The sequence below is a fragment of the Octopus bimaculoides genome, chromosome 1 (assembly GCF_001194135.2).
Source record: "Octopus bimaculoides isolate UCB-OBI-ISO-001 chromosome 1, ASM119413v2, whole genome shotgun sequence".
In the NCBI taxonomy this organism is placed as follows: domain Eukaryota; kingdom Metazoa; phylum Mollusca; class Cephalopoda; order Octopoda; family Octopodidae; genus Octopus; species Octopus bimaculoides.
In genome coordinates, this window is record NC_068981.1 from 157,854,285 (window position 1) to 157,866,696 (window position 12,412).

Genomic DNA, 12,412 nt, shown 5'->3' on the forward strand with positions numbered 1-12,412 from the left:
ACACACACACATGTAAACGCAGATAAGGATCTGGATATAAGAGTTCTATGCTCCTGTCATTTAATAAATTTAGCTCTTTATTTCCAACGATATTTAGGTGTACTTCTGTTTTCATTACGCATGCAAATTTTCGGCTTATGTGTGTGTGTGTGCGCGCGCGCGCAGTATGTGTGTGTGTGTGTGTGTGTGTGTGTGTGAAATAACGAAGGCGATTAGACCACCCAATATAAAACCAAAAACGAAAACTTCAGTTGTCATTAATAGTGACTGAGGGCGCAGGATAGCATCAGCATTCCGAGAAAGATAACCGTAAAAGCAGAGGTTTATGCACTTACAGGGGAGATAACTGCCCCACGGTAAGCGAGGTCACTATACTAGCTAGCTAGTTTCACTTAGTTCATTAGCAGTAACTGCTCGGACGCTGATGGTTAAGCTAAATCCCATCTGTCGTTATATAGTATTTACCATATGAATCAATGGCTGATTCAGCCAAATGGTAATGTGAAAGTTAAGATAACAAAGGCGGATAGACGGAGTAGTCACTACTGAAATCTAAGCGAAATTAGCTAGCTAGTATTGTGGCATAGCTGGCTGTGGGGCGGTGTATAGACGTGTGCTTTTTTGCGACTACAAGGGTCTTTGACTCTTGTTTCTAGCAATGTAGGGTGCTACCCAGCACCCTCAGTCACTATTAGGGACAATTGATTACCTACCTATCTATCAATCGTTCTATTTCTCTCTCTCTCTCTCTCTCTCTCTCTCTATATATATATATATATATATATATATATATATATATATATATATATACAAACACATAATTAAATATAATACATATGTATGTATATATATAATATACATGTACATATAATACATATGTATGTACATATATAGGTAGGAGTGGCTGTGTAGTAAGTCGCTTGCTTACCAACCACACGGTCCCGGGTTCAGTCCCACTGCGTGGCATCTTGGGCAAGTGTCTTCTACTATAGGCTCGAGCCGAGCAAAGCCTTGTGAGTGGATTTGGTAGACGGAAACTGAAAGAAGCCCGTCGTATATATGTATTTGTATATATATGTGTGTGTATGTGTGTATGTGTTTGTGTGTCTGTGTTTGTTCCCCCAACATCGCTTGACAACCGATGCTGGTGTGTTTATGTCCCCGTAACTTAGCGGTTCGGCAAAAAGAGACTGATAGAATACGTACTAGGCTTCGGAAGAATAAGTCCTGGGGTCGATTTGCTCGACTAAAGGCGGTGCTCCAGCACGGCCACAGTCAAAAGACTGAAGCAAGTAAAAGAGTAAAGAGTATATATATATGTATATAATCCAAGAGAGTTAGGGGTTGAGGATTCAACCCACTAAGGGATAGTATCTATCCAATATACTGCCGGGAGGGTACCCAATTATTGTTACACTAGTGTTATACCAAGTGCAATAAGTGGGTGCGGGTAAAAGGGGGTTATTTTACCCTAAATTTATACAGCAATGAGAAAATGGAGAATATGCTGTACCCATCGACTTGCAGACAATGTATTCCGTTGATTAATCTGTTTATTATATGACTAAATTGAAAAAAACACAATATACAGACACTTATGACATACCATGTCATATTAACAATTAAGATTTCAAATATAAAGGACATTTAGCAATTGGAGAAGGGACAGAAACTTACAGCTGTTTCGTCCTAGCGTTGGCATGCCTCATTCTATCTCTATAGCTCCTGCACGCCGGAGTAATTAGTAGATGAAAATGATGTAATGGGGGCACATGCATGATTCACTAGGCCTCTTCAGAGATTTACAAAATTCAATACAAATATAAAATAAGAATAAAGAAAAAAATGAAAATATAAAAATATAGGGCACATAAAAAAGCCTACAAACAGTATATAAAACCATAAAGTCAGCTATAAAAACTCTGATATACATGCCTATGCATGTATACATAACCATACGTAGATATATATGGATACAAAAGCATAGATAGATGACTCCATATGTGTGTCCAGGTGCACATTCACAGATGGCTGCACATGCACACCAAAATAGTCAAGTCACCGTCACCCGGTCGGTTTGGATAATGTGGCTATAAAACCTGCTCTGTGTAAGTGTTCGACTTGTTTGGGCACGCTTACGTTAAAAAACAATTTTAGAATGACTTTTTTCTGTCAAAACGCTAAAAATAACTGACCATAAACAAACCAGCCAAGATTAAACCAAATCCAAAAAATAAACCCAAATACTAAGCGAACAAAAATGAACCATCCCACTTCCATTGCGTGACACATGCACGCACACACACACAAACACACAGAGGCACACATATACACGCACACACATTTACATACCCCCCCCCTTTTACATACACACACATATATTCCCACAGAATTGAAACGCTGTTTGGTTTATTTTTTCAGCGTATATTTTTCATCATCCCACTATCAAGTATGACGTCACCCCTTCATTCCTTATTCATCTATCACCCCTTCCTTTCTCATTCATAAACACAAGAGTATTATCATTGTAGATTATCTCGGTAACCATGAGAGATATGAAAAGATACAAAGCCCAGCATCCCCACCATCATTCTACACATCTGTGTAATTTTTCGCACAGTTCCAACCAGCCGTGAATCCCAAGACAAGAATGAATCGTCCATGTCAAATTTACATGTATAGATTTAACCAAATTCTGATACCTCAAGAATTAAATATCACGGATATATTTAAACGGGAACAAAATAATGTCGACACTATTTGGACTCTGGCTGATGCAGCTTCAATTTCTTACTAACCTGGCAATTTTGCAGAAAGGCGGAGTGCCTGCAAGTTTATAGAAAATAGGCGTATAAAGAGATAATTATTGAGATGCAATAATGCTGCTGACTGTTTTTCGATTCAGTTTTTCTTCCATAATATAAATCTCAACAGATTAGTTTACTGGCAACTCTCGTAGACTCCTACATCTGAAATTATTTAATTACGCGTGTGTGTGTGTGTGTGCGCGCGCGCCTATGTGGGCGTGTATGTGTATGTTGTATGTATGTATGTCTAACAGTGGAAAGGAAGGCGAATCACTTACTCTAAAATGGCAGAAAACGAGTAGTGCAGTTTATGACATGATTGTGCAGTTGATTCGAAGGAAGAGAACTCTGAGTGCTCCACCTACAAGAAATTCTGAGGCAGATACAAAAGTAAGAAGAACGAAGTTTGCTTTCAGTGTGACCTTTGTGATAATATATACCCTAAGCAAGGCGGCGAGCTAGCAGAAACGTTAGCACGCTGGGTAAAATGCTTAGCGGTATTTCGTCTGTCTTTACGTTCTGAATTCAAATTCCACCGAGGTCAACTTTGCCTTTGATCCTTTCGGGGTCGATAAGTTAAGTATCAGTTGCGTACTGGGGTCGATCTAACCAACTGGACCCCTCCCCAAAAGTTTCGGGCCTTGTGCCTAGAGTAGAAAAGAATATTTACCCTAAGCGTATTCTAAGGGAAACAGATATTAGCCAAGAGTTCTACGAGAAGTGTAAAGCTTAATCTGGACTCTGAGTGTCGAATGGAAGACCTTATTGTGATTGATTTAACCTTCAAAGCTTTTGTAAACATAGTTGTTGCTTTTTATTTTTTATTTTGATGAAAATTGAGTCTATTTAACTCCAGATACCTTTCATATATTTCTTTACTGATTTCTTTCAACATTCACCCACAGTTTGTCATATTCTTATCCAAATACTACTCTGCGTTTTGCTCCATTTGTGGATGGTCCATTATGCCCCACCAAATAGTAAAATTTGTATGTATGTATATATATATATATATATGCGCATACACTCACAAGTACGCACATACACCTACATTTGTCGTTCTCTCTCTACATATATAACTAACTATACATACATGCATGCGTTCTCTATGTTTGTCTTTTTCTTTAACTGAACATCAGCCCAACTCTTCATACCTCTCAACCTCAACAACTCAAGACAGAATAGACGAAATCTTATCTCTCCCCTTCATTCCTCTGACTATTATTTTCTTAACCTTTTCTCAGAAGGAGAGTCTCCCATTTCGAGTTTCACTGTTTCTGCTCCTTACATTTATATTGTCATCCTATAAAGAATGCGGTTTTTTCAATTACATAAACTAAAAGTCGGAGTGGAACGGGATAAACTATCTACATCAACTTGCTATAAAAGCAGGTAGTAATTTTACCTTGTACTTATTCTTAGTGCAAGTTTGTCGTCTGGTGAGTTTATTTGAAGTTTGATTGTTGGTTGAAGTTGCTGTTATTTGAATTATTGTTGTTTTGTGCTGTTTTAGCAGCGGTTTCAAGTTGTGCTTTCTCTCGATAAAGTCGAGAGATAGCCATGGCTAAAAGTTATTTTTATTCGGACCTTAGTGGTTCCGAATTGTCCTCTTCGTAGGAGGAAATGTTTATCGCAGTCGAAAAGATGGATGAATTACTGAAAAAGAAGAGCTTCGCTGAAGCGGCAGAAGTAAAGAAGAAAGAGGTGAACCTGGCAAATATCAAAAGAGACGAAAAATGGCATGCAAAGTGGGTGGTGACGTTTGGCTGTCACCACTCCAGAAGAAAATAGAAGAAATTAATAGAAAGACCGTAATATACAAAGTCTACTCGGTATCTACTCGGTACAGAAAAAAAAATCGAACACATGGAAGAAGGAATTTTAGAAAAGGCATTATGTTCAGTCTGGCCAGATATTACGTACCTGGCCAGAGGGAATAAGTACAGAACTATCATAGTCCACAACAGAACAGAAGAAAAAGCAAGAGAAAACGCGGTAAAAACAATAAAGACGGATAAGGTGGTCCTCCTACCAACTTATATGGGGAGAAAGACGTCAAAGATAAAGGTGGAGGGAATTCCACCGGAAATTGATGTGGCTTGGAACGTGGCAGCTGTTCTCCTGCGAAGTGGAGAAGAAGTAACCGTCCTCCAAGCCACAAAAACGGACGGCTCGGTTTGGAGAGGTCAAATGTTGGAACTAATCGTACAGGCAGAAGGTGAGACACTAGAAAATTTTGCAGAAACGGTATGGATAGGAGACCTGAGGTTGAAAGTGTGGGAGGAGGGAAGGACTCCACGCTGTTTTAAATGTGGCCAAAAAGGCCACATTAGAGCACACTGCCCTCAGCAGAAGCAGGCAGAAGAAAGGAAATTGGAAAAGATGCAAGAAGTGGAAAAAGAAAAAAGGAAGAAAGAGAAGACGAATGGAAGATTGCTGAAGGAAAAAGGAAGAGAAAAAAGGAGCAGTATATTGTGGAACCCCAAGCCTTACCCACCCCACCCGTACTCTCTGTGACCTACACCTCCCTATAGACACCGAACCCTCCCTTCCCCTTCCTAAACTAACAAAAAAGAAAAAGGAATCACATGCGCAACAAAGAACAAAGTGTCCCACTCCCCATGAAGTGAATTACGTTTATATATTGACAAACTAAGAAAAGACGGAACTAATTCAAAAAGTAACAAGCTGGAAAACAGCTAGATTTGTGAACACTGAAAAATATCATGAAACACTAGGGTGGCACATGTGTGTTCTGATCTCAGAAGTACAAATGGAGGAAATCAAAAAGTATAAAAAGGGAGTGAAAATGTGGAAAATACACGAAGACATAAGAAAGTTACCGGACAATATTGAATGTGAGGCTCTGCTGGAAAAATATTGAATCGACATGAAGAAATGACTCCAAAGGGGTAAGTGATGTTGCTTGTAGTGGGACAGGCAGCTCATTTCCATTTTTTCATTTCATTTTTCATTTCATATTATCATTCTATAATTTTATTTGTAATTCTGTTTTAAGTTTTGTGTTATATGTCCCCACATGCCTTTATGTTGTCTCATCTATATTGGCCCCTTGTGGGCAAAAAAAAAATCCACTTATTCTTAGTGCAAGTTTTGAAGAGCGCTGGTCGATTTTAGCAGTTATTTTTCAAAGCTGTCACTCATTGCTTTATAAGTTAAATGAAGGCAATAACGCAACGGAAAGTGCGAGGAATATTAATGCAGTATATGGGGATCGGACAATAAGCGTAAACCAGTGTCAACGGTGGTTCCAGAAATTCCAAGCTGGAAACTACAGCCTAGAAAATGAGCCTCGTCCTGAAATATTTACAGAGCGATGCGAGAACGTTCTGCAAACCCTGGTGGAACAAAATCCCATCGTAACAGTTGAGGAACTAGCAGAGAAACTTGAATTCGGTCATTCAACCATTCATTGACACCTGTGCTAAAAGAAAAATGACCATCTTTGGTTTCAAGACGAAAGGTGTGCTCCAGTCAAGAGAATGCACAGCTATATACAGTGGGGATGACATTCCAAAGGCTGGAGCAGTTTGAATGAGAAACGATGCCCCACCCACCATATTCGCCGGACATTGCCCCATTTCATTATCATTTATCCTACAGTTTTCAAAATCATTTGGACGGAAAAATATGAATTCTGTAGACGAGGTCAGAACAGTACTGGAGGAGTAATTTTCGTCCCGGACATGTGAATTTTAGAGGAAGGGCCTTGCAAGTCTACCAGATAGATGGAAGAGCATTGTAAAAAAGGACTTTGTTTATCTTAATTTTGAAAAATAAAAGAAAATAAGAGTATAAAAAACGCATTATTTATGGGATGACCCAATATATAAAGGAAATTAACGAAAAGAATATATATGAAATAAATTAAAGAAAAATATATAGAGTAAATTAACGAAAAAAGTCTCTATGATCCTTTAATAATCCTTTCTACTATAAGCACAAGGCCCAACATTTTATGGGAAGGGGTAAGTCGATCACGTCGACCCCAGTACTCAACTGGTACTTATTTTATCGATCCTGAAAGTATGAAAAGCTAAATTGATTTCTGCGGATTTTGAACTCAGAGCGTAAAGATGAATAACATACTACTAAGCATTTTGCCCGACGTGCTAACGATTTTGCCAGCTCGTCGCCCTAACTATGATTCCCGTAATAATAGAAGGGAAACTGGTGCCCCAGTATGACCGCATTACAACGATTGAAGCCAGTAAATGAGTAAAAGAACCACAATTAGCAATAATAGCACATGCAGCAATAAAATATCAACAGAAAACATGACAAACACTAATGGCAACAAAATGATGGATTACATCAGTTAGAATATGTGAGAGCATGTGTGTGGTCACCTCAAGAGAGAAATAGCAGCCAAATCTCCCTAAAATCACATTCACCCTTATTATCTTAAAAATGGAAACGAAGATAGACACTATCAGACTGGATACATATTAAACGCGGGATTGCCACGGTAGAATGTCTTTGAGCATAGAAATGACGACGACGACGATAAGGTCAGCAGCAGCCAAAACAATATGAGTAAAAACATCAACAACAATAGCAACTGCGTAAAAGAAATAAAGCAACGAGAAATAGCACAACAACAACGGCTACAACGACAACGATCACAAGAACAACCAGCGTTACTTGAGTAGCAATAACAGAACAAACTAGACAGAAATACCAAGTACAAAACTGATGACAACTATGACAACAATATCTGCAGTAACAACAATAATAGTATTTTCAATATACCTCAGCGCCCCACCTTCAGGGTACTTCACACCTTACCCCAGCTACTTACGGTGATTTGTTCAAATGTCAGCGCGCGCGCGCGCACACACACACACACACACACACACACACACACACACACACACACACACACACACACACTATGCGGAGGTTATCGGGTAACATTTTCCAAGAAATCCATTCATGTTATACAATGGCATTGAAACTAAAATGCTGGTTCACCCAACCTCGGCATCGTGTTCTTACGGGATCAAGTTCAACATGAAAGCCAGTGCATTTCTTTTGAAGATCGTGTTCTACCTTATAGAGAAACTACAACAGATGGTTCCCGTTAACAGCTCAAATTTCAAATGCTTTCACTTGAAAAATACCTTATCTGATGTACTCTTCACATACTTTTTCCATCACTATCTTTCTCTTGCCGTCTCACTTTCTTTTATCCCATACAAGTATACTATATCAATTATAGCTTGTTTATTGTTTGTCGACGAATGAAAACAGTACTCAATGCATGATGTAAAGTAGGGTGATAAATCTCCGTCGTCCAACGATGAAAAGCTCCTGGTTCAATCATCTGAATAACCGGCTCCTAAATTAACGAATAAATGGCTGAGCATTCAATTAACACGTTTACCCTTACGTAGTTCTCTTAATCAATGCATCACAATATGTAATAAAGCTGTATTTTTGAATTACGGATTCAATCCACCCAACAGGCTTGTATACAGTTTTCGTCTACCTAATTTCCCTTTCAAGGTATGATTCTACCTAAGTCTACAGAAACTTTTTTTAATGGGTACTAAATAATTAACTGCGTACCAGTATAAATGTTCGGAAGGGCTCCATCTAAACAATATATTAACTAGTCGAAAGAGAACGTTCTACTTTCAAATAAAAAAAAATTGAAATGTACAACTACCAACTAGAGATTTTCAAAACTATACTAGGCATCTCAAGGTTACAACAAATTATCCATATAATGCAGAAAAATACGTTACCGGTCAGCCATGGCCGGTAACGTATTTTTCTGCGTCTCAATGCATCTCAATGCTTCTAAAGACAAACTTTGTTTGTTTACTTTCATCGTAAAGTTGAAGTTATAACAAATGTCCAAAGTTCCGAATAATGGATCGAAACCAGAATCTTGTGGTTGCCTAGCAAACGTCTTAGCCAGTCGGTAATAATGCAACAACGACAAGTGGAACTTAATTAAACTAAATTTGTTTTTTGAGACAAGGGTTTTACACGAAAGCCATCGCCTGACAATAGTTGTGACACGAAACATAGCCAGAAAATACTCCAACAATCACGTCTTTATACATACACCCGCATACGAAATTTACTTACATATTTAAGCATTCTCAGAATTTCAGAACAAGTTGGCACGAGGAGAGACTCTCTCTTTGTGTGTGGAAGGAAGTGCTGGCTGTACCCAAGCTGTGTACAAATCTTCAGCAAATGGTGTGTTTGATGGACAAATGCAAGATGGCTGGAAAACAGGAGATAGAGCGAGGATTTGGTATGGTGGGTAATTATCGTTGTTATCTTTGTTTTAATGCAAATCGTGTTTGACTGAGTAGACCTGTAATTAAAAGCATTACAAGGACTACATAATGCAATGTGCCTTTTCTTTAGTTAAGACACTAGAGCATTATTAAAAGGAAATTTAACTGCTATTGCTAACACATTCCGCAGTCACACAGGGAACCTCTTATTCCTGCACGGTGATGGGAGAGGATAGACTCACTCTGGGCGATGACAGGAGAAGAGACATGTGAATCAGATCGACCAAGCCACTATAGTAGTGATACAAAAGACAGAGTAAGGGGATGGCATGTCTGTGGAATGGAAATCAATTTCGGATGCCACTCAGGTGACCAATTTTAGTGGAATGTGGTTGACAATGTCTGTATGTGTTACGGCAACACCGTTTAATAGTCCGATTGTAAAAGGAGACGAGCGGGAAAAAATTGTTACCATTGATTTCATAATCTATATTTGCTATTAGTTACTCAACATGCAAACCATAACAGCCATATCTTCTTCGTATACTATCGCCTTCAAATATATAAAAAAAATTAATTTATCGAAAAAGAAATAATTTTTGTGAGTGTTGTGACGGCGTGGTAAAATGCTCGCTTTGCAACTACGTGGTTTCAGGATCAATTCCACAATGTGAGCCCAATGGGCAAGCCTGTGGCCATAAACTCTAATCGACCAACACCTTTTGAATAACACTTGGTAGAATGAAACTGTGTGCCAGTCCTTCCGAAGAACCGTTCCATTTCTAGATGGCAATTTAATCAGTCGGCTTGGTTTCTCATTTTATTGCAAGCATTCGGGCCTGGTCTCTGATCTCATGTCAACATCTTCCTTTTCTCCCTTAGTCATTCTGATCCTTTCCTTTTCGAGACTTCTCATGTAAAGAATTGGAAATGAGATTTTGCTTTGTTACTTTTCCATGGAGCTGATATTGCAAGTTGAGCGATTAATATATTAATAATCATAATTTGAAAGGAAATCGTAGATATTATCTGTGATCCGCAGTTCTTGTTTCTCCTTACAACATCATTGGATCAGCAAGAATATTAGTGAGCTAGATCTAATGCCTTACATCAGTTATGATTTCCAATTTTGCTGGGCACAGCTTTAGCTTTAATCCTCTGAAAGTCAATATAAAAAATAAAATAAAGCAGTTTACTTAAGTTGTTTTAATGAACTGTCGCACACCCCTTTTGATGGTGGGCTTGAATGATGACTTGAAGCCAAACTTATAATCATTATTGAAGTGTCTTATACACACAAGACAGGGGAGAGAAAATATAAGTGCGAGTTTCAGTTTGTTTCAATGGCTATGTCAGTTAAAATATAGGATATCTGGCATTACTTTAAAGAACGTAATATTATGAAACAGTCAGTTTAATTTCATTCCCATTCTCCATATTTTGCTCATATCAATGAGGGAAAGGAAAAAATAAAACCAGTTCTAATAACAAGTTAAATTATATTGTCGAAAATGTAGCTCTCACAAGATATTTTCCCCGCTCAGAAATTTTACATTCATCTCCTATCTTTTTTCAATTTTCTTTTTACAAACTTCTCATTCACGAACCTTTTGATGTTGTGCGATGCCAAAAACAGCTTGCTTTCCCCAAAACCTCATTAATAATTTTACACCAGTTGAACATATCTTTTACGTTACAGTCATAATATATTTTTTCTTTCCATATTTTTCGACGTATTCCTTGTCAACAGCAATAACTCCATAGCGATATGTTTGTTGGAGTATATATCCCTTTGTGTGTGTGTGTGTGTGTGTGTGTGTGTGTGTGTGTGAGTCTGTTAGTGTATGTCTTTGTGTATGTGTGTGTGTTTGTGAGTGTGCGTGTATTTGTTGTCCTTGTATAGAATATTGTAAGCTATAGGATATTCTCAACCGCTTACCATTATATCTAGCCATGACATCTAAAATCTCTAAGATTCTACATTAATCTCTCAGATGTTTCCTCTCTCTGTCTCTCTCTCTCTCTCTCCCTCTCTCCCTCTCTCTCTCTCTATCTATCTATCTACCTATCTATCTATATTTCTCTCTCCCATTCTCTTTCTCTCTCTGTCTCGTTTACTCAATTTCTCCATTTATCCCCCCTCGTCTTCTCACTCAGTCTCTCTCTCTCTCATTCTCTAACTCAATAACCCACCCCACTCCCTCTCTCTTCCATATATTTTAACTCAGTCCTATATTTATGAAATCGGTTGTGCATATGCGTGAAACAGGAGATTGAGGGCAGCTGGCATAAAGGAAGAATGACGTGCTGTAGGTAGCATTAGAGGGTGTATGTGGCGTATAACAGGAGAAAAGGGAAGGCAGGGTCTTACACTGGTATAAATCGCCAGATTTTCAAGGAATCTGGTGTGTTTATTTAAATTGTACAATACTTCAGTTTAGTAAGCAATGAAAATGAAAGGTAAATCTGAAATAGACAGCATTTGAATTTAGAACAAATGGAGGTAACACTAAATATTGTGGAAATCATTTAGTTGAGCGTCCAGACGATTCTGCCACACCACCATCTTAACTTGTTTGGAATACATAAAAAATTTAGATATTTGGAGTTCAGTAGAAAAATGTTTTGTAGTATTTGTTCCGAAACTCTGCCCATTGATATGATAGAGGATAAAGGATAAAAAGAGACAGCAGTCAATGTCTATTGTTACATTGTTTTGTATTACGTGAACGCAGATTTTTTTCCCAATTGAACAGTAAGGTGTTGGAAAAGACAACAGATTAATATTTAGATGCACATATGTACATTAAAAAAGTTATTCTACGGGAATTTGTACAATATTGGTCGCTAAGTTTCTTTCATCAATTAACTAGTGAACTCATAAAGGATATTAGAGTCTTGTAATACTGACAGTAAGGAATACACTGAGGAGTATATTAGTTTTAATTTATCTGCACAGGTGTATCAACCTGTATATGTGTATGTGCACTTTGCGTGTGTGTATAAAATGCCCGATACAATGTTCCATGTATATAAGGATCATTGTATATATGTATATTGCATCTTAATACCCCGAGCCCCAATAGGAACCTGTCTAAGTATTTATAAATACATTGGCGTCTGACGAGTTGTCTGTAAGGCTAAACGCCTTATAGAGGCGAAACCATTGGTCACTTCTGACCGGCCATACAACTAACTTCTTGTAAATTCATTATTGCTCTAAAGTTTAGAGTGTGCTTCTTTTTCGGATATATGATTTACTGACGATATATATGTGCGTGTGTGTGTCTGCCTGTCTGTGCGTGTATGTATGTATGTATATATATA